Source organism: Python bivittatus, unplaced genomic scaffold (assembly GCF_059951505.1).
Source record: "Python bivittatus isolate LINGU-HERP-01145 unplaced genomic scaffold, Pbiv_v1 ctg000400_np1212, whole genome shotgun sequence".
Lineage (NCBI taxonomy): Eukaryota > Metazoa > Chordata > Lepidosauria > Squamata > Pythonidae > Python > Python bivittatus.
The window spans coordinates 9122729-9143416 of NW_028277073.1; the positions used below are offsets into that span (position 1 = coordinate 9122729).

A 20688-nucleotide genomic window follows, 5' to 3' on the forward strand; every position below is an offset into this window, starting at 1 on the left:
CATGCCAAATTGCTAAATCAGTCATAATTGGTATTTCTTGACCCTGAACTGGACTTTTGGTTGTTTGGGATATAGGAAATTGGTACCAGCAGATGAACAAAATGACACAAGATCTTCTGAATGGTAAAATAATCAAACAGAACAGTCAAAGTTGCTCCTCAGAAGACTAATTTTAGGCCTGTGTGAGATGGCTTTGATTCACCTCTGAGGTACTTAGCATTATGGAAATGCCATGGTTCATGAGATGAAGACGTGAGGCACTACAACAAGGTGCACTGCGTCATCTTCCAGCCTCTGTGGAAACTTGCAGTAGAACCACAGAGCAGGCAAAACAACGGAACACACACTATTGCTTTGCCCTTAGAAAAAAGGAATAAAATACTTCACAGAGAGAAGTAAAGGGGACACTTTGCTTGACCTTTCATCGAAGGAAAGCATCTCCACAAAGACCTGAACAAACCTTTTCCTGTTTATTAAATAATTTTGTTCACTGGATATCACTAATCCCTTCTCTTTAACACTGAACAGTGCTGGACAGAGAAATGCTCTTTTTTTTTTTGTATTCCCCACCAGTTCTTATTCAATCTGATGAGAGAATTTGCTTTAGAAGTTGTTTGAAAAGAGAAATAAATTTGGGAGAAATTATCCTGAGAAGAAGGAAAAATAAGTAGCATTCTTTCACTTTTTTAATTATAAAATAGTAAAGGGGTATATATAAACAAGTGTCCTATATTTTACTGTGCAATCATCTTTCTAGCCATCTGCAGCCTCCCAGGTTCCCACATTCTCAATAAATACCAGAAGAAAATTTCATAAGGGAATATATTTCATGAGTACTTTTTTTCTTATTTTTTTGTAATCATGCTGTTGTAACTGCTAAGAGGAAATTGGTTGAGAATTTTTTCCATACCCTTGGAGAAATTCAGAAAAAAAAAAAAAAAAATCCACCCAGTTCACTGCCCACAGTGGTAGAGAATTTTTAAAGACCATTTATGCTCAGCATTATATTGAGCATTATTGAAGAATATTATATTATGATCTGCATGTAATTCATAGGTAAAAATTACATAATCATCATGAACAGCGAATAGACATTTCAAAATATTTCATAAATCAAACCAGGGACATATTCCTCTGTGTTAATAATATGTAGGGTGTGTATATGTATGTGTGTATGTAATCTATCATATCTTGAATTTGAATTCAACAGTTCAGAAGGCAAGTCTGACTTTTAATTAAAAACGGATTCTCCTAAAGAAGAGATTTGGTCTGAAATGTATCAGAACTCTTGAATAAATATTAGCTGGCATTTTCATTTCAATGTTGACTGTATCTAGATATATCCAGGTTTTAATAAAGTACTCAGATCAAATATCTTTCCAGTGGTAGGTCTGTTTTTCTATTATTCTATTATATTGCAGCTGGAAACATATTGAAATGTAAAGGTGGGGAAATCACTAGTTTTCCTTACTAATATGCTTGTAGCTTTGTTCACATTGTATTTGGGAAGGGTATATTTACATTTCTTTAGTTTTTGGATTCACTTGGAGCATAAACAAAGTGAAATATTTTGAGGAACCCTGACCCAGTTTCCTCAAAATGAGAAATTTGTATTTTATAAAATATGCATGTTTTAATAAATTAATGTTTGCCAGTGTTTCTCAGTTCAGAAAACCTGAATAGCTAGGTGACAGTCCTCTTTAGGTAGAAGGTACTGCTTCTGATTGATAGTTGGGTAACGGAGCAGCAAGCAGCCAGGTGTTGAATCAAGATAAATATGCTGATCTGGTCTATATCAAGTTTGGAGGGGCTGGATGATTAATCTCTCCCAGCTTTGCCTACTTGCAGCAACATGTGAGACCCGGGGAGTAGAGAAGCAGAGTTGCAGTGGTTTACTGTAGTTCTGTTCCCCCAACCGGGGGTCTCATGATGCCACCTTTTGATAATGAATGCCTAAGCTTGTTTGTTCAGAATAAGAGAATGTTCAGAAGTCTTTTCCCCTCTTCTAATTGATGGTAATTTCAAAGGTAATACTGGCATTTCTAATCCACATCTGTGAGTTTGCATATTTAATTTATTTGATTTATATATAAATATGTTTCTTCTTCTTTCTGACTTGTAACAAGCATATAGAATCTGTCCCATCAGGACTGGTTCACTGGCCATGGCATCTTTGACAAGCGCATAATCCCAGTTAGTATCCCAGTCCACTGTATTAAGCAGGGCATCATTTTGAGCTGGCTTTTCGTGTTGAATGAGATGATCATTATCTGAGTATCTTGTTGCCTATGAGTTTTAGATTTGCTAAGGTTCAAAGTCCAGGACTGATGGCCCCAGAAAGTCAGTAAATAGCCTGAATAGTCTCCTAACCACTACTGGAAATTTTACAATCACTTTGACAAGTCATGCTGACAAACCTCGGATTGGAAAGGCACCATAAAAATTCTTAATTCTTCACACATTTTCCTCCTTTCCTTCCTTCCTTCCTTCCTTCCTTCCTTCCTTCCTTCCTTCCTTCCTTCCTTCCTTCCTTCCTTCCTTCCTTCCTTCCCTCCCTCCCTCCCTCCCTCCCTCCCTCCCTCTTTCTTTCTTTCTTTCTTTCTTTCTTTCTTTCTTTCTTTCTTTCTTTCTTTCTTTCTTTCTTTCTTTCTTTCTCCTGCTTTTTTTGATTGGAAGATTGGGTCTTTTAGGCAGTCCCCTTTTTTGTTCTCTTTTCCCCCACCATGAGGCCAGAAAGTTTAGAAATGCCAGCTTTCTAATGGCGCATGTAACTGATTTAATATATTTTACTCCTTTTGGAGCTTATGCACCTGTCTCTATATATTCTAAGAGAGATTAATTCTACTCATATATCTCTCCTTTACTAAATAGGTACACTAGTGAACAAGCTGGAGAACTCACATAAGAGTTGTTCAAATGTTTATGTTTACAAGCTGATCTTGGTAGAATGGGCAGAGCCATTATCATAGTGGAGTCAAGCTGACACCCCCCCCCCCAAAAAAGGGAGAGTCAGTTGAACCAAACATAGACTTGAGCTTATATTATGGCAGTGAGGGAAATAAAGCATTTTTTCTGCCACTATTTGAATCTGCACATAGCTTTCTGATGAAAGATTTTTGGTTGGGCAACAGCCTATTAAGAGAGCCAGTTTGGGGTAGTGGTTAAGGCATCAGGTTAGAAACTAGGCAACAGTTCTAGTCCCGCATTAGGCACAAAGCCAGCTGAGTGACCTTGGGTTAGTCTCTCTCTTTCGGTTCTAGGAAGGAGGCGATGGCAAACCACTTCTGAAATCTTGCCAAGAAAACTGCAGGGACTAGTCCAGGCAGTCTCCAGGAGTCAACACTGACTTGAGGGGACAAAACAAAACAAACCAGCCTATTATGAGTCATAAGAGTCATAAGAGAAACACTTAATAGCCTGTTGTGACTAATTTGCACAACAGATTGCAAAAGGAATACTTGTAACCGTGCCAGTTTGAATGCCATAATTGACTCAGTTCTATGTATTGTAACTTTGGCTTCTGCTTGTCCAGATATGTAGCCCAAAGATGGGGGAAAGATCCTTGAAGAGGTAAGACTTCCTATGTGTTCCTACTTCATCTTTGTTTTTTCTGGTTTACAAAAAACCCAAGATGAATTGGCTTAGTGGAAGAAAACAGTAAATACTTTTCGCAAGATATTTGTAGGGTGTGATTCCCTGATATCTGAGAGTGATTGATATGGCCTTTGTTATTGTTGCTTTTTAAAAAAAAACTTTCTGAACGTATTAAATAATTATTGGTCAGTATCAGAATGCCGTTCTTAGACAATATGCAATCTAAGAAGTTACAGTCTTAGAAATTTTATTGAATACAGAGATATGTTTTAATCTGATTTCAGGCTAGTTAAAAAATAGAAGCTGCCTGATGGATCTTAACTGTTTTAGGAGTTGTTTTGACTCCTAGCAACCACATAGATTTTCTCCATGATGATTTATCCCTAACCTGGTCTTTCAGGTCTTCCAACGGTGCACTCATCACCACTGTCATTACCACTGTAACTGAGTCCACCCACCTTGCTGCTGGTCATCCTCTTCTTCTCTTTCCTTCCACCTTTCCCAGCATTAGGGCCTTCTCCAGAGAGCTGGGGCTTTGCATAATGTGTCCAAAGTAGGATAATTTAAGCCTAGTCATTTGTGCCTAGGGATAAGTCCAGGTTGATTTTTTCAATGATCCATCAGTTGGTCTTCTTGGCTGTCCACAGTATTCTCAGGAGTCTTCTTCAACCCCAAACTTCAAAAGCATCAATACTCTTCCTATCTTGCTTCTTTAAAGTCCAAATTTCACGTCGATAGAGTGTCACAAGGAATACCATGGCTTGCACGATTCTGATCTTGTTGGTTCTGTTAGTTCTTTCAAAACAGTTGACTATGCTATTGTGATAAGTTGCTTCCCTGGATTGGGGGCACTGTTTTATGCTCCCTTCAAAGATTCAGGTTTACAGATTAGCTGTATTCCTGGATATAACACCAGCCTTCTCTGGCTTTAGCAGTGCTATGATTTCTCTTTCACCAGTTCCAAGAGCTATCACTGTAGCAGTATACACCTTAGTTATATCTCAGAATGCTTCTGTACCATTCCCTTTGGGGACTACCTAAAAAGTGTTCAGATGTTTCAACTGATCTTGAATGCAGCAGTCAAACCAGGCTAGTTATAGGGAGCAGATGTTTTCTTTGTTAAAACAGCTCTGGTGACTACTGGACTGTTTCCAGACGCAATTCAGATTGCTTGTTACAATCTAGAAAGCTTTTTATGACATCACATCAGAATGCTTGAAAGATTTCATTCCTCCTTTTTAGCTTGCCTACGCTTTAAGAACTTCAGGAGAGGTCCTTTTCTTGAACTCATCACCATCAAACACACATGTAGGAACATAAAAGAGGACTTTCTGACTGGCTTCTTCTTGGTTTCCTATCAAGTGAGGTTATGGTACCTCCCTCCTTGCCAGTTCCACAGACAAGAAAAACAACAACAAAGATTTTGGACTATAAATGGATTTGCTGCATGAATGCTATTTGTTTTATTCATGTTTTAATTATATTTTAGTGAGCTTTTTTTTATTGTGTTATTTTAGACATATTGAGAAATATTCTTTGATGGAAAAGTACATTAAAAATATATTAAATCAAGGGTTGCAACTCAGCCTTTCAACCTCCCAAAGGGCTTCAAAAGGCATCTGGTAATGTGGAGTTGTCACTGAAGGTATAAGGCTGAATGTAGGCATTGTTGTTATTGTTGTCACAGTTTTAAAAGTGGAAATGGGAGCAGGGGGTTACTGGGAAGCTAACTGCTCTTCCTCCCAGAGCTTCCCACATGCATTCCTATCCTTAATTTTGAAACCCACAAACAAATACAAGCTGCTTCATGATCTCACAATGCCGAGAGGCTGCCAATGATGTGTATGCAATCTGTGGACCAAAGATTGTTCTTTTTGCATTAAATAAATACAGTAAATTGCACTTGGAATATGTTACATCATAGATTGCACGTAGCCTTCTAAGTAATGATCTGTGTAAAATACTGCCAAATTCCAAATTCAGTTAACCTACTCTGTAAAAAAAGTGTATGGATCTCTGAGATACACAAAGATTCCCATTAAAGCAGCCAGAACCAGATCTCAATCTCTATGAAGCTATGATCCAATACTTCAAGCAGCTTATCGAAGGGAGGAGGGATGTGGGAAAGAGGAGAGAACACTGAGTTTTAAAATGCACTGGCTCTGCCAAGTTTCAGCTGGATACCATCAAGATTTTCTCTGCAATATTTTTGTCTAACTATTCATCCCCACACTAGTTTTAAGACAGAAGTAGCAGCAGCAAGGAAAGGGGAGAGCAACAGTCTTTAAATTGTCTAGCAAAGAGCCTTTCAAGAATCTGTGCTAAACTAGTGCAGAAACTGCTCTACTCCAACTAAAACATAAAAGTTTATAAAGCGACAAGTCTTCTCTTATAGCTCCACTTGCTTTTCTGTGTTGCCAGGCTTAGCATGGCACTGAAGAATGCCTGTTCGCTTACTCTTGAGATAGCACAGCTTTGCTACCTTTCACTGCAGATTTTTCTGGGGTCCCAGAAAGGTTGATATAACTGGTTGGCAAGCTTATCCCTGCCTAGGAAGGTGTCCTCATCACTTTTTTGGTGAGATGCCAGGCTGGGCACAGCATATTGTCAAAGTCTGGTCTCTTCTGGTTTCATTACAGTTATGTAATTGGCCAATGCTTTATACTAGTTAATTGGTAAAAAAGGCAGGAAAAGCTGGCTGGCACACTGGGATAATGCCACAGACCCAGGCAAAAGCAGAGAAAAAAATTACTTAGAAAAAGGCAGCCCTCATCTTAGCACACTCAATGACACCTTTTATAGTGAATGCAGAATTCAGGTGTAAGCACTAAAGTTTCCAACTCAGTCAAACACCAGATTTGAAAAACAGCTATTGATTCATGTTCTACCTAGCAAGGAGAATCAGGAAAACCATGTGGTTTCATGATTCTCTCTTTGCCTGGACAGTGATCCAAAGAACAAATTTGAGAAACATATACTGGAAAAAGTGGAATTTATATATTTGCCTTCCTCATCCTAAAAGCAAGAAATGTTTAAATCTGTTAGTCAGCACACATTTACTTAGTGTAGACACCAATCCATGCAAAATTTAAAACTAAGTTTTGATCCAAAGTGGATATGGGTTTGATCCAAATGGGCATATCAGATGGGTACCCTAGAGCCCATATTTAGAGTATTGAGAGCTGAGTTAAACTTCCATGTAGATTGGCAAGATCAGCACAGAAATGTACCTTTCATTGGCATGAAAAAACCAACATTAAGGCTTGTGGCTAGGTGCATTAAAGAAGCTGAGAGCTGAGAAAGTGAATGAAACCCGAAACAGTGTTAGTCTTGCCAACCCCATAGAGTTTATCCAACAGGGAGCTTAATCAGGTGATAAAACTTAATGGCCATCTACTCATGTCAATCTGAGAGAGCCCATTGCATCCTTGACCACCTGGGATAGGCAGATGCTGTTTGACGATTTGATCGTATTAAAAGTATTGTCGCAGAATATATGCTGTTCCAAGTAAAGCTGCCTTGTGCGACTGACTGATGGTGATTTTGTCAGTGCTGATGTGATGGAAGATTGAGTGAGGAGGTCCAAGGTCATTGGGAGTCAGAGAGGAACCTCAAGCATCTCCTCAGCCCACAGCTTGAACGTGTAAAAACTAAGAAGATGAGACTGGCACCACCCTAAGAAATGCAGAGTGTTTAGTTGCAGTCATTGGGGGTTAGAGTTAGGCTGGCGAGATTCTGTCTAGTAGGTGTAAGCTAATAAAGTAACTGAACTGTTCCTGAATTGTCCCGCTAAGTTTCTTGGGCTGAACCTGACATGATGGTCTTCAAGTGGTGCTCCAGATGTTTTGGGTTTGTACCTAAGTCACGTATAACTATTGGTACTATCTTTGCTTTCTTTTGCCATAGTTGTTCTATTTCTATTTGCAGGTCTTTATATATTGTGATTTTCTCCAGTTCTTTCTCTTCTACTCTACTGTCTCCAGGTATTGCAATGTCCACTATCCAGACTTTTTTGTCTTTCTTATCAAGAAGTTAAGTCTGGGGTGTTGTGTGGCAGGTGCTTGTCTGTTTGAATTCTAAAGTCCCAGAGTAGTTTAGCTTCTTCATTTTCTATTACTTTGTCTGTTTTGTGGTCACACCAGTTCTTGCTTGCAGACAAATGGTGTTTCTTGCAGATATTCCAATGCACCATTGTTGCTACTTTGTCATGCCATTGTTTGTAGTCAGTCTGTGTGATCTTCTTGCAGCAGCTAAATTATTATTATTATTATTATTATTATTATTATTATTATTATTTAAATTTATTGGGTGCCCAACTCCAATGGACTCTGGGCAGTGTACAAAACTAGAAAAATAAATAAAAACAGCTAAAAACTTAAAATCAGATAGTCAGTCCAGACTAAAATGATCCACTAAACAACAAAATCAACAAAATAATGTAATAATATTTTATTATATTATTATTTATAATATTATTTTAAGCAATTCTAATTCTGGTCAGTTTTGCTTCTAAAGAAAGGTTATTAGAAGATTGCTTCTCTGAGGATGTGCTTGCTAAGGTGGTTGTTGTCTGTTGTTTACCATTGTATTGCATCGCATTGTATAACGCTGCAATTCCATTGCAAAATTGGATGGTGGAGTATTGCTGTAGATTATTTCATTTTACTATAAACAACTGTTTTAAAAATTAATGGAAAATATTTGATTACATTGCACATGACAATTCTGTTCCTTTTTTAAGTGGAGGAAGGAAGGAAAGAAGGAAAGAAGGAAAGAAGGAAGGAAGGAAGGAAGGAAGGAAGGAAGGAAGGAAGGAAGGAAGGAAGGAAGGAAGGAAGGAAGGAAAGAAGGGCCGACCTTTTGAGATTCCATATGACAAAAATTAGGGAGCCCTTGACTAACCTCTGATGGAATGAGGCACCCCTCCTCACCTTATCATCACCTAACTGAAGTTTGGAATATTCTCAATGTTAAGAATAATGGTTTCCAAACGGTAGTCACCTTCTTCAAAAGCCACACAGCATGAAAGGATATATGTTGTGTTCATTGCCTAAGTTCTATCAAGTGTGGTGGAAAAAGCTTGGCATAGAATTATCTTTTCCTAGAACCCGATATGTACTGGCAGCAAAACCCAACTCAAGAAACCAGGATACTTCAGGTAGTTGGAAGAGGAGGAAAAATGCCTGTCCATGGAAACCTTATGACAGGTGGGATGGAACCAGCCACCAGAAAAGGGCTGCGTCACATCTTCTGATATGCTGATTCAAAAATGGGTGCTGCTGACTATTGCTAACTATTGAAGGTACAGTGTAGTCGCAGTCCCGGAATACAAAAGTTTCCCCATTTGTTGCAAGTGGTTCCCCTCAGGAAGTCAGTTAGAATCCAGATCTACAGAGTTGTGAGGCTAGTAGGCTGGGGGATTCATTAGAGGTCCCTTCACTAGAGGTCTTCTAAAAACTGTGGATGGAATGCAGCTCTCTGCTAGTCACCCTTTTTGCAAATACAAGCAACAGACAAGGCCAATGTTGCTTCTCCTACTTCAGGACAGCAGAGTTGAAGGAATCAATTCACTGACGTACCCCTGGCCCCAAGCTTTTCCACCATTTACAACTCTTCCCAAAGTAGTCTACCAGCTGAAGTTGCTGAGCCCAAATTATTCTGAGAAGAACTTATCACTCTCTGACCTAGTAGAATTCACCATGGAATGTCCAGGACATCTTTGGAGGTAACAGACTCTTCCATTTGATTTTCCATCCAGATCCAGACTAGCTATACCTCTGCATCTAGTGGCTGAATGGGAACAATTGCCGAAGAGTGGCTTAACAAGCTTCATAACTGTAATCGTCATTTTATAAAAATGATAGATGATCTGATAAGCCTTCCAAAGGTAGTGTAAAAACAGTGGATTAGGTTTATGTTAGCAAAATTTTATGATTTGAGGGGTTTCCTTCAATCTGGATTGGGCAAAGAGGGGAGATAGATGCCGTCTGTAGGAGTTGTTCTCTTGGAAGTATCAGGAAACATCTCTATGCATGCTGAACATGCTCACTGTATAGCTCCTCCTGCAGGATATCTTTCTATCATCATAAGCAGATATATGTTTATGGGAATCTGACATTTGTCCTTGGGCACTCATCCAACCATCCATCATGTCCTAACTTAGATCCTAACTTAGCCAGGAGTGTAATAGCTTTGAGAATAACCTTGGGAGATAGTAGGAAGAGCTGCAGCTTAGACAACAGTCTGAGAAATGAAATGTGAGCTCAAAGGAGGGATGGGGATGGAGAAAGTGTCTTAGAAGGGACCCTACCTAGTTCTCTGGGACGTAAAGGCAGGGGAGGGAAAACTGCTTTCATACTTGTAAGATGATGTTCTGTAACCTTACAATAAAGTTAATATTAGTATTCATGGTTTTAGTTTCCTGTCTGGACTACCTCGAAAGGCTGACAAGGAGGGTAGAAGAAATAGGTTCATTGAAATCTCTGCTTTGTGGAAAGACCAAAACAAAACTCTACCATTCACAAATCACAAGAGATGGTGATATCTACCTTCTGCCCAGATCTATCTTACCCTAGGGGGAAGATCTGGCATACATAGGCCAACTAGTATCTACCTAATATATATTGTTTTTTTGCCAGCCTTCCAACCTGTTTGTCTCCTAGAAATTGTGAGGATCAAGGGATATTGTTACCGTTTGGCTAGAAAATGCATCATACTGGCTTACTCTTCCAGGAGTAAACATATCCCCTAAAGGGCCATGATGTGTTTAGCATGAGGAGCAAATGTCATAGCCTTCCTAAATCAGTGATTTCTCTGACAGTTTGTCAGAATCCTCACAATCAATCAACTGTCCTGCTAGTTTGCTTGCTTCATTTCTGCCATTACAGAGGGGAAAAAAAGGGGGGGGGAGGAGGTTGGAAGGTGAACCGTTAGGTGCAGATGGACTGTTATCTAGTTCTCAGGAATGCCCAAGGCCATACCAGCGTGACACCAGGACAGAACCTTTGCCATGCACACGAGAGACTTGGAGACAGAAGGTGGAGGGCGGGGGGGAGATGAAACAGACAGGGGGTAAAATCAAGTTTTGGTGTGTGCAAGACTCAGTTCCAGCAATGCTCTAGATCTGTACGCTATTTCTCAATAAATGAACTTTGAACTTGCAACGGTTTCAAGGGAAGTTGCTTTCATTGGGTGAGAGGTGACTCTCACTGAGTCCCACAGTTTCTTACATAGTTATCTGTAAGGCAAGGGGCAACTACCTAGCTAGCCAATCTCTATTCATAAGATTTTACAAAAAAGGCAACTTTGCTTCTTCAGATTGCTTCCTTTTGCTCAGATTGATAGCTGTATTTACCAAAGTTTTATATGGTCGTCAGCTGATGGATCCTACAGTCCCTGCCTTGAAATGGGGGATTCAGTTGTGGTGTGTGTCGAATGCTCGTATAGCACCTCAGGGCTAATGTCCACTCTAATTGTGCATAGCCACTACCATGCTTCAATGTTGATTATATAGTGACATTAATGGTAGCAAGAGGTATTTGATTTTTTATATAAGTGAAAATAATTCTCCTTACTGACATTGTTTTCTCTCAGGGGACAGGAGGAAATATATATTTTGGCCCTGCCTTCTGCAGAAAGTGTGAACCCTTTTGAGCCTATACTCCAATATTATTTCACAGTATATCCAACTATATTTTGGCAGTTTTGGGTATGGTTTTCCCTTTAATATCCATGGAAGAGTATGGAATATTGAGATTGAAGGAAATATTGCTATAGAGAGGCTTTTCAGTAGCACTGGATTAGCATGAAATGTATGGGGGAAAAAAAAAAATTCTTCCCATTCAGAAACTCACCTTCAACTGTTCTGGTAGTCCAAAGGTGATCAAAAAGGAAATTTGCTATAAAGAAACTTGATATAAACAATTATTTTCCCTTTTTCATCGACTTAGTTAATACATTTCCTTCTGTTTCCTCTCAAAAACTAATCCTCATTTGGGGAAAGATAATTGTGTTTACTAATAACGTGTGGTGAAATATTTTCAATTAGTTGTAATCTTTTGCATGGAAAGTATAGGATCTTTGAAATACTTTGCTCGTTTTTTGTTCGTTTTTCTTTTCTTTTTTTAGCTTGCAGCAGGTTGGCCTATCTTCCAAAACCACCCAAACGTTTAGTTTAAATTATCTTCCAACATTTTCTGGCTGTCTTTTTGTGATTTGCTATATTGACAATTACAATTTCGTGTTATTGACAGTTATTTTAATCAGAAAAGTCCTTGATAGGAGCTTGATAGGAACAACAATTGCAGAATGTGATTATTAGAGTATAGCACAGAAACCTAAAAACTCTGCTGTGGTGATGTTCCCACTTATTTATTTTTTTCAAGAACTATAACAATCGTTTTTAACATGAAAAATGCAGTACCTGAATTCTGCCTCAATTTAGAATGGTCAGTGTGTTCACAAATCAATAAGCTGATCGGCCAAATAGATTTTAATGTGGTGGTTCTGTGTTAAAATAACATTGACATAGATTTTAAGATCAGTGTCCTGAAACATGGTGTTGAAAACAGTTTTAGGAGACTCTGGGTAAGTAAAGAGGTTTTAAAAGTACAAGAACTGAAGTAGAATACATTCCTGAATTTGGGGTTATTACACATATCTGAGGGAGAGAATGCTAAGCTGATTGATAAAGAACTTACTATATTCTTATTCTTAGCTGCCACATCTATCATAAATCAACAATGGCAACTTAAACAATTTAACCATTGAAAAATGGCATTTAAAGATATGGTCTATAGCTGTGGTTGAAAAAAATCTTAGGTAGAAATCCAATTTTAACTACACAGAGGCTTGAATCACAGTGTTAATAAATCTGAAATGACTATATACTATATAGTAACAAGGTGTAACAATGTTGTGTTATCTACTGTATATATTTCAAATGTTGTGAATTTCATGCTGTTGGACTAAAGTAAAATAATATCAGGAGCACTTTAATATTAAACACCACCATTGGAATCTCCAGAATTTCTGAGATTTCAGAAGTTAGTATTGCTCTTTGGAGTTCAGAATTGGGAGGAGAAAATATTTCAACTCTTTTCTGTTCTTTTAAAATGGGGAGAGAGTGAGTTGCTTCTCAGGCAATGAGATTTAGGACCCATTTTTCAGTCAAAATTAGCCAGAGCTTAAAAATAAAACACAAATAAGATGTTCCAGTGACCACACGCTTTTCAAAACAGTCCAAATTTAGAGAACAACCTCCGAACTGTTGGGGGAATTGAACTTGTAGCTCAGTTACTCACTACTGCAGAACCAGAAATCCTTCTGAGCTTAAAGGGATTTAGTGACTGCATTGTTCTCTATGCATATCTACTGGAAAAAGTCCATTTTATTGAAGGATGATGTTCAACACCTTTTTAAATCTCTAAACAATGGTTGCCCTAAGTTTTAGTTCACAGTGCTTCTGTGTTATGAATTTTAGTAAGCACAGACTGGATTCTTAATTTGGGACTTATTGTGCATCTTGAATTTTTAAACTGTTCTCCTTTCCTTTACTTGGGACCCAATGGAATTTTGCTGACCCTGACTACACTAAAAGGAGCTTTTGTCCATGTGCTTAAAACAAACAAACCCCCCCCCCAAAAAAGGCTGATTTGTGACCAGCAAATCTCTCATGCTATTTAATTAGATTATTTGTCAAGTTTATTTGTAGCACCAGAATTACTGCATACCCCATCTTATGATGGAGAAAGTTCAATCTGGGTTTTTTTTTTTTTTTATGATTTAATTTAGCAATTTATTCACTGTCTTCCTTTCCCTTGCTACAAGGATTCACGCTCTCGGCATTGTAGTTGGGCCAATTTACTTTGCTGTTTCTCGGACAATGAGTTTGCACATAACCCCAAGCTGTTACAATGGAGGCACCACCTTATGAAAATCAAAGTGTTGTAGATGATGAATTTTAAACAAAGTTCTGCCTCTCTCTCATTTCTAGGACATAGCCCATAATGTCCTGATTTTGAGGTAGGGAATTTAGGAGCAGAGCAAATAACAATTCTGGTTGTATCATTATTTCCTGTTTCTCAAGCTGTCTCCTGCTTTTCATTTACATGTAGGTCCTCTCATTCTCTTGGGCGTTTTTACAGAGCCTCCACATTTAAATAGTGGATAATTTATCACAGAGATCTAAAACAGTCTTCCAAATATATTTGGCTTGATCTAGATCTCATAGATGCAAATGAATAGAATCTTTAATTAGCAAGCAGATGATTCTGGCTCCTCTGTGATTTAGAGCAGTGTTTCTCAACCTCAGCAACTTTAAGATGTGTGGACTTCATCTCCCAGAATTCCCCAGCTCCCAGCATGCTGCTAGGGAATTCTGGGAGTTAAAGTCCATACATCTTAAAGTTGCTGAGGCTGAGAAACACTGATTTAGAGTATTTGAGTTCCTTTGTCCTTCTCTGCATCTGTGGGCCTTTCATTTTCCAATCCTTAAGTCATCCATCAAAACTTGTGAAGCATTTTGTTCTTGAAAGACCAAAGAGAAAATTGTAGTCTTTCCAACTTTTCTATGGACTGAAACTTTTCTGTCTCCATTCTGAAAGTCACCTGCTTTTCTTCCTAATCTTTCATTCATAACTCACCTGTTCTCAGTATTTCACAGAATTTCTGGGCCCATAATCTTCTTAGAGAAAGTTATTTTTGTGATACTGGGGCCTCGAAAACTAACCTGAGCAAGACTTGATGAAGCAACTCTTTGTAATTTTAACACACAGAGAGAGTGTAATGTAGGAAGTAAAGCTTGTGCCTTTTAATACAATCTGTTGGTCAGAAAAGGTGCTACCAGATTCCTGATTTTTGCTTCCATAGACCAATATAGGTCTCCTTGTATGATGGAGATAGGCAGAAATCCTAGCTCTTGCCTAACTGCATTCTTTCAGATGAGAATCAAAAGAGCAAGAGCTCTTGTGAAAACAAAGACAGTTGGGAAGCATCCACACACAGTAGGCAGAGTGAGTCTTGAATACTCTAGCCCAGTGTTTTTCAACCTTGGCAACCTGAAGACATGTGGACTTCAATTCCCAGAATTCCCCAGATGCTGACTAGGGAATTCTGGGAGTTGAAGTCCACATGTCTTCAAGTTGCCAAGGCTGAGAAACACTGGGCTAGCCACTTGCCTAGTGGATTACTGTCAGCCTCTCTCTTTTTTCTCACTCTTCGCCATTTTCCTGACTGTGTAGAAATCAATGGAGAGAGAACAGGCATACCATACCTAGTCTGCAGGTTATCACAGGAGGCAGCAATGAGAGCCAGAAAAGCCTATTCCTTTGCTGCTGTGCAAAAGACATGCGGATTTTTGTAGGCCAAATGAGAGGGCTCTCTGAGCCCCAAATTTTGCCTTGGGGCTCAGCGAGCCCTGTTTTGCCCCAACCCTAACTGTAGACTAGACTTGGAAATGGAAAAATATTGCAGTAGAAGGCAATGGCAAATCATTTATATTTGTTCGCAAGAAAATTACTAGGTTGTACCCTTGAAGACAGCAAGAATCAAGCTTGACTCAGAGACCGTACTTTTTATAGCCTCTAGAACCTATTTCTTCATTCTTCTCTCTAATGATATTGTCAGGCCCAGCCCAAGAAGAATGATGAAACAGTCCAGTCCAGTTCCTTTATTTGCGTACACCTTATAGGCAGAATCTTGCCAGACTAAATCTGTACTACACCAAGTAGTGGATATACCCCGTGAGATTCTAGGGAGTGGTTATCCTGAATTTCTTACTCTTCTCACACTCTCCCTGAGGACTATGTTGCCTCTTGTCTCCTTTCCCCTCCTGGAATGCACCCCCTCCTTCCTGATAGCCTAGATCTCTGTTGCCGTCCCCCACATCACTCTCCTCTTCATAGATACATTCCATCACAGATATGATCTAAAACGTTTAGACCTGTGGTAACTAGCAGCACTAACCAAACATCATCTGAGACATTTTGGATCTCATCTGCCTTTCATTGGGAATTTCACAGCAACTTGTATTCTTACAGTGTAAGAATAAAGCAAATGGTTAGATCTGCTATTCAGCTTACTTTCTGTAAAATAATTTGATGAATGGGGTGAGGCACAAAGGACTAGAGAGAAACACATTATATTATTACAAAGATATACATTTATAAATTTGCTAGAGGCAAAGGAAAAGCTCCATGCAAAATAACAGATGACTTTGCAATAATCGATGTATCACAGTCAGGCCTCACATCACAAGCAACCAATCAAAATAAAGACAACATCATTTCAAGCAACCAATTAATCAACATCTCCCAGGAAACAACCTCCCAAGTCCAAATCTTACACAAAGTACAAGCACCGCAAGGCAACCCACAGCTCTGTAGTGTTGGGGAAGACTTGCTGGGTTGTGGGATGAAATGTCTGCAAAAAATCTGATCAATACCTTGGAAAATCTAACTTATAAGTATGAAGGTGCATTCACATAGTACTTATTTCATTCTCTTTTCAGCCCTGATCCTTCATAGACCAGTTTGAAGCATTCAAACAATTTTCTTTGCTTCTGCTGGCATTAAGAGAAACAAGTGGGACACACCATCTTCTTTTTCCAGCTAAGTAGCCTCCTGCTGGCTGGGGTATTTTGGAAGTTGAAGTCCACACATCTTAAAGTTGTTGAGGTTGCAAAACACTGGTCTAGGACAACGTCTGATCACACCTCTGTGATAATTGTTGGATAGTTGTTTGAAAAATGAAATGGTGAAGATTCAAAAATAATTTTCACAGGATTGGTATATTACCAGATATAAGGTGCTCTGTTATAACTTATAAATGTATTATAAATTAGATTATTATAACTCATTATAAAATCTAATGTTTTCATTTGTTTCCTAATTACTAGGTCTCAAACCCCATTTCAAGATCAATATATAAGATAAGCAAAATTAAAAAAACATGCAGATGTAAATACATCTAACTTGCTTCACTCAGTTTTGCTGTTCTGAGGCTTCAATATTAATATATTAATTCAAGTTTGCTTACTATATTTAGCTAGCAATATCATATGACAAATGATTTACTTTGCAAATACTTATCTGTTATATCTTAATGGCTATATTTTTCCCCAGGAATGATTAATCAGTCAAACCTGGGATATTTTATAGTCTTTAATGGCTTTTGTTGATAGATTGAGACTTAGTTTACCGATTATTCTTCACTGAAATGGCAAAGCTAACAAGTACATTATTTTGAAGAGGCTCTGAAAAATATTAATTATGCCACTAGAGAATTTTAGTGCCCAGTATTGATAGTGGTGTGAAAGATGATCTATATTCCTTTTCTCTCCCCTCTACCCACATTCTCTCCCCCACCCCAGGGTTTATAATAATACTGGCTGATGAAGGGTTCTAAGAAAGTCAAAAGCTTATAACAATTATATATATATTGGCTGGTTTAATAAAGGTATTCCCTCCATGGATTCTGTATTCTTTTTTTCTGATTACCTACATGCTTTCTATTGCTTTTTATGTTCATAGATTGAGATGTTAGTTTTGTTAGGCCATAATGGTAACAATATAAATCAAAATTTTATTTTTTAAAATTTACTGAAAATTTAATATAGCTAGAATTAGTTTTGAGAAAGCAGATGGTGACCAAAAATATTACTTGGATGACTCAAAACTCCAAATCCAAAGAACAGAAACAAGTGTATTTAGGGTGGGGAAGGGCGTAGATTAGATTATGACATATGCTGAATAATGCAAAGAAACAATCATAATTCTTAATATTTTGGTTTTATTTCATATTGGGGTACTAATGTTAAATCTGCACATCCACGCAGAGGTACAATATAACAAATCCCAAGGAGGGAAAAGAAACCAGAAATTACTTTCTTGAGAGGCAGAAAGTAAACATTAGAATTCCCTCATGCCTTGGTTATGTTATTTAAACCTCTGACTAGTCAACTACTATTGTACAAATATCATTCTTCAAGTCATACAAATCTATTTGCTCCAAGGCAGTTATTCTGAACGGTTAAAAAGAGATGGTAATGCTCCTTTCTCTTGCCTTTTAAAGGTTAGTTGCTCTTAAATTTTATTTGTTTTATATCATTTTGTGCTTGTGTTAGGAACATGTGCTCCAGGCTTCATAAATGACTGTGGTTATCTGGTTTAAGACTGCTATAAATCTATCAGGATTATCTCAAAGTCCTAAATTCAGTCCAAGTTCCCTAGGCACATAAGCCAACTCTCAGAGTAGACAGCAGTCAAAAAAGCAATGAGAATATCAAAAGATAACCGAAGTCAAATTCCAATTCCTTTGCAGTTAGAAGTTTTGGGATGGGAATCCATGGAGGTCTTCACAAACTCTCACTGTTCCCGTTGCCCCCCTTATGAGAGTATCTGACCACAGCCAAGAAAACTGGGTTGTATGGATTCCTTTAATACATTCTTCCAGTCCATCTCTTTCTTATCATAGAAAGCCCTCTTCCACAACTCTGTCACAGGGATACCTCCTCCTGTTCTTATATCCTGCCTTCTTTCCTCCAGATGCTCAACATGGTGTACGTATTATTCCCTCTTATTTTTTTTCTCCACAGCAGTAGTCCTATAAGGGAAGTTGGATGGAGAGAGAATAATTAGCCCCAAGTCATCCAAGGAGCTTCCATGGCCAAAGGGAGACTTGAACCTGGATCTCCCTGATTCATATCTTAATTATCGCACCAGACTTTATAATCTTTTAGTGTACCATTTTGAAGCTGTTAAATATTTTGAGATGCTAAGTTTTGCACATAGAACCTGCTAACTTGTTTTCAGGGTTGTTAAAATTGATTCATGAAATTGGTTGTGGAATTAAGAGTTAGCTCACCTTTCACATTCAGCAAGCAGAATACATTCATCATTTAAATTATAAAAGCTACATTAGCATATATATTTGGCTAATGGCATTTGACCCTTTCCAGTGACACAATTTGGCAAGTCTACATGGTCTTGAGAAACTACATTAATATTAGCCTATAACATCTATTTTAGATGTTATTATTCATATAGGCTAGTTATATTAGCCTATAACATCTATTTTAATAGTATCTGAGAGGGAAAAAAAGTAAACCACAGAGATGAATATTTTCTGCCCATGTAATTTTTGCAAGTTTTATCCATATTTCCTTTGTTTTTAACATTATTTGGGCTATGCTTTTTTTTTCAAAATGTAGATGGATAGAGCACGCTTAAATATCTGTCTCATTTATCTCTCCACGTAATAATTAAATGTATACTTTCTCTTAAAATAATGTGTTGACTTTCAGAATATGTGCTTTAAATGTGTAATGTTTTTAATGTTTTTAAACTGCTGAGAGCTCCGCTGCCACATTTCAACCCTGCAAAATTGTTTGAACTGTAAAGTTGCAATGCAAAATTTGGTTTGACAAATGTTGGAGTAAGTCGTTCTGTACAGGAATTCATCATGATTGATTTCCTGCAAGACCCTAGAATAACCAGCCATGCTTTCATTGCCAATACCAAGAGCACAATCTGAAGACACATTTTATGTAATGAGCTCTAGCACACAAACCATTATGCAAACATAGCTGAATCTTCCTTAAGGATGCTGAAGAAGGAGAGTGATTCTCTAGTCAACAGTTTTATCTATGAAGCCAATATCAGGAATGTGTAGGGAGGCATACAGCAGTAATTATGTAGCTCAAGGGGCCCACTGCTTAATTTTTAAAAATGTTTTAATTTTTTAAGAGTTGAAACAGAGTGAGATGTTATTTTGCTTCAGCAAGCTCAACAGGGGGATATTCACTTATGATTTTTTTTAGCTAACCAAACAAAAATGCTTGATCATTCTATCACTTTGTAGGAGAGATGAGTGTCAAGTGTAATGCCCCTTTTAATCACCTCCTCAATATTCCTCAAGAGTTCAGCATAGGACTCTCTATTGGAGGAGAAGCCTCTGTAGTAAGGACTAATCTCTACTGGTGATCATCCCGCTTAATTTACAACTGTCACTTTCCATTACCTATGAGTAGAATTGCTCCCTTGTGTAGAGAGTCAACCTGCAATTCATGGATTCCTGCAGAAATGGGTGGCAGTGCTCATAATTCTAATTACACTGAGGAAAAACATTTCTAAGACAATGATGGCATAGCTGGGTGAATGAGAAAGAAAAAAAATTGGCAAATAGCAAGATCTGGATCAGTGACTCTGGGCAGAACAAGGCAGAAGGGGAAGAAATTGGCAAGCAGGTTCAAGGCAGAGGCAATGCATTCTAGCAAGGGGCAGCTGACTTGCTTGTCCAGTGGGGCTCTTTTTTTCTTCTTTTTTTTTCATGTCATCACATGTTGTCTTTAGCCCTTTTCTTTTGCCCATTGTTTTCTTCTGTTTCATGGATGCATCATCCTTATCAATTCTGAATGAATACCTTCAAAGTATGTTGGAGAAAATACACATTGTGCTGCTCATGATGGCTTCTTGGAAGATGACTAAATCGACCTTCAGCACCCAGTTTCTTGTGTGTCTGCATACGAAGATGGTCCCCAGGACCATAAGAGTTACTGAGGCTAAACCCTACTACAATTGCATATTCACACACTTTCCTCAGCCTAGCCACACATTGTGCACTGTTTTTGGAAAATGTGATACAGATGGATATTGAAAAAGGTAGCCACTTTCCATTTTAATTTGATGCTACTTGAAGAGCAGCAACTATGAAAAACATTTTTAAATATGTTTTTAGGGCATGGCTGATTTTTTAACATCCTGCATATGTGGAAATTGTCCTTCATTTCCTCAGCTTGTTCATAAATTAATTAACTTGAATTAAATCTTTACAGTAAAAGTATTTTTAAGAGAACAGTGTTTCTTGACAGTACCAAATATTTCATTCAGAAAATTCTCAGAGAATGAGATTCACCTTGCAAATGCAACTATGTAAAAGATAATTTTTATATTTATATAAAATTTATATAAAATTTATATTTATATATATTGATATTGCATTTCAGAGCTTACTTTTTCCTCTATTAAAGACAAAACCAAAATTGTTGTCAGTCAGCAATTTGCATCTGGTCACCTGTAAGGTCCTTTTACTTCTGCC

General features: G+C 38.0%; 1 protein-coding gene across 6 annotated transcripts in view; it reads left to right on the forward strand.

Moving 5' to 3' along the window:
• Positions 1 to 20688, forward strand: part of PCDH15 (protocadherin related 15) — a 435688-nt gene that overhangs the window by 61058 nt on the left and 353942 nt on the right. The gene's annotated exons all lie outside the window — the stretch shown is intronic.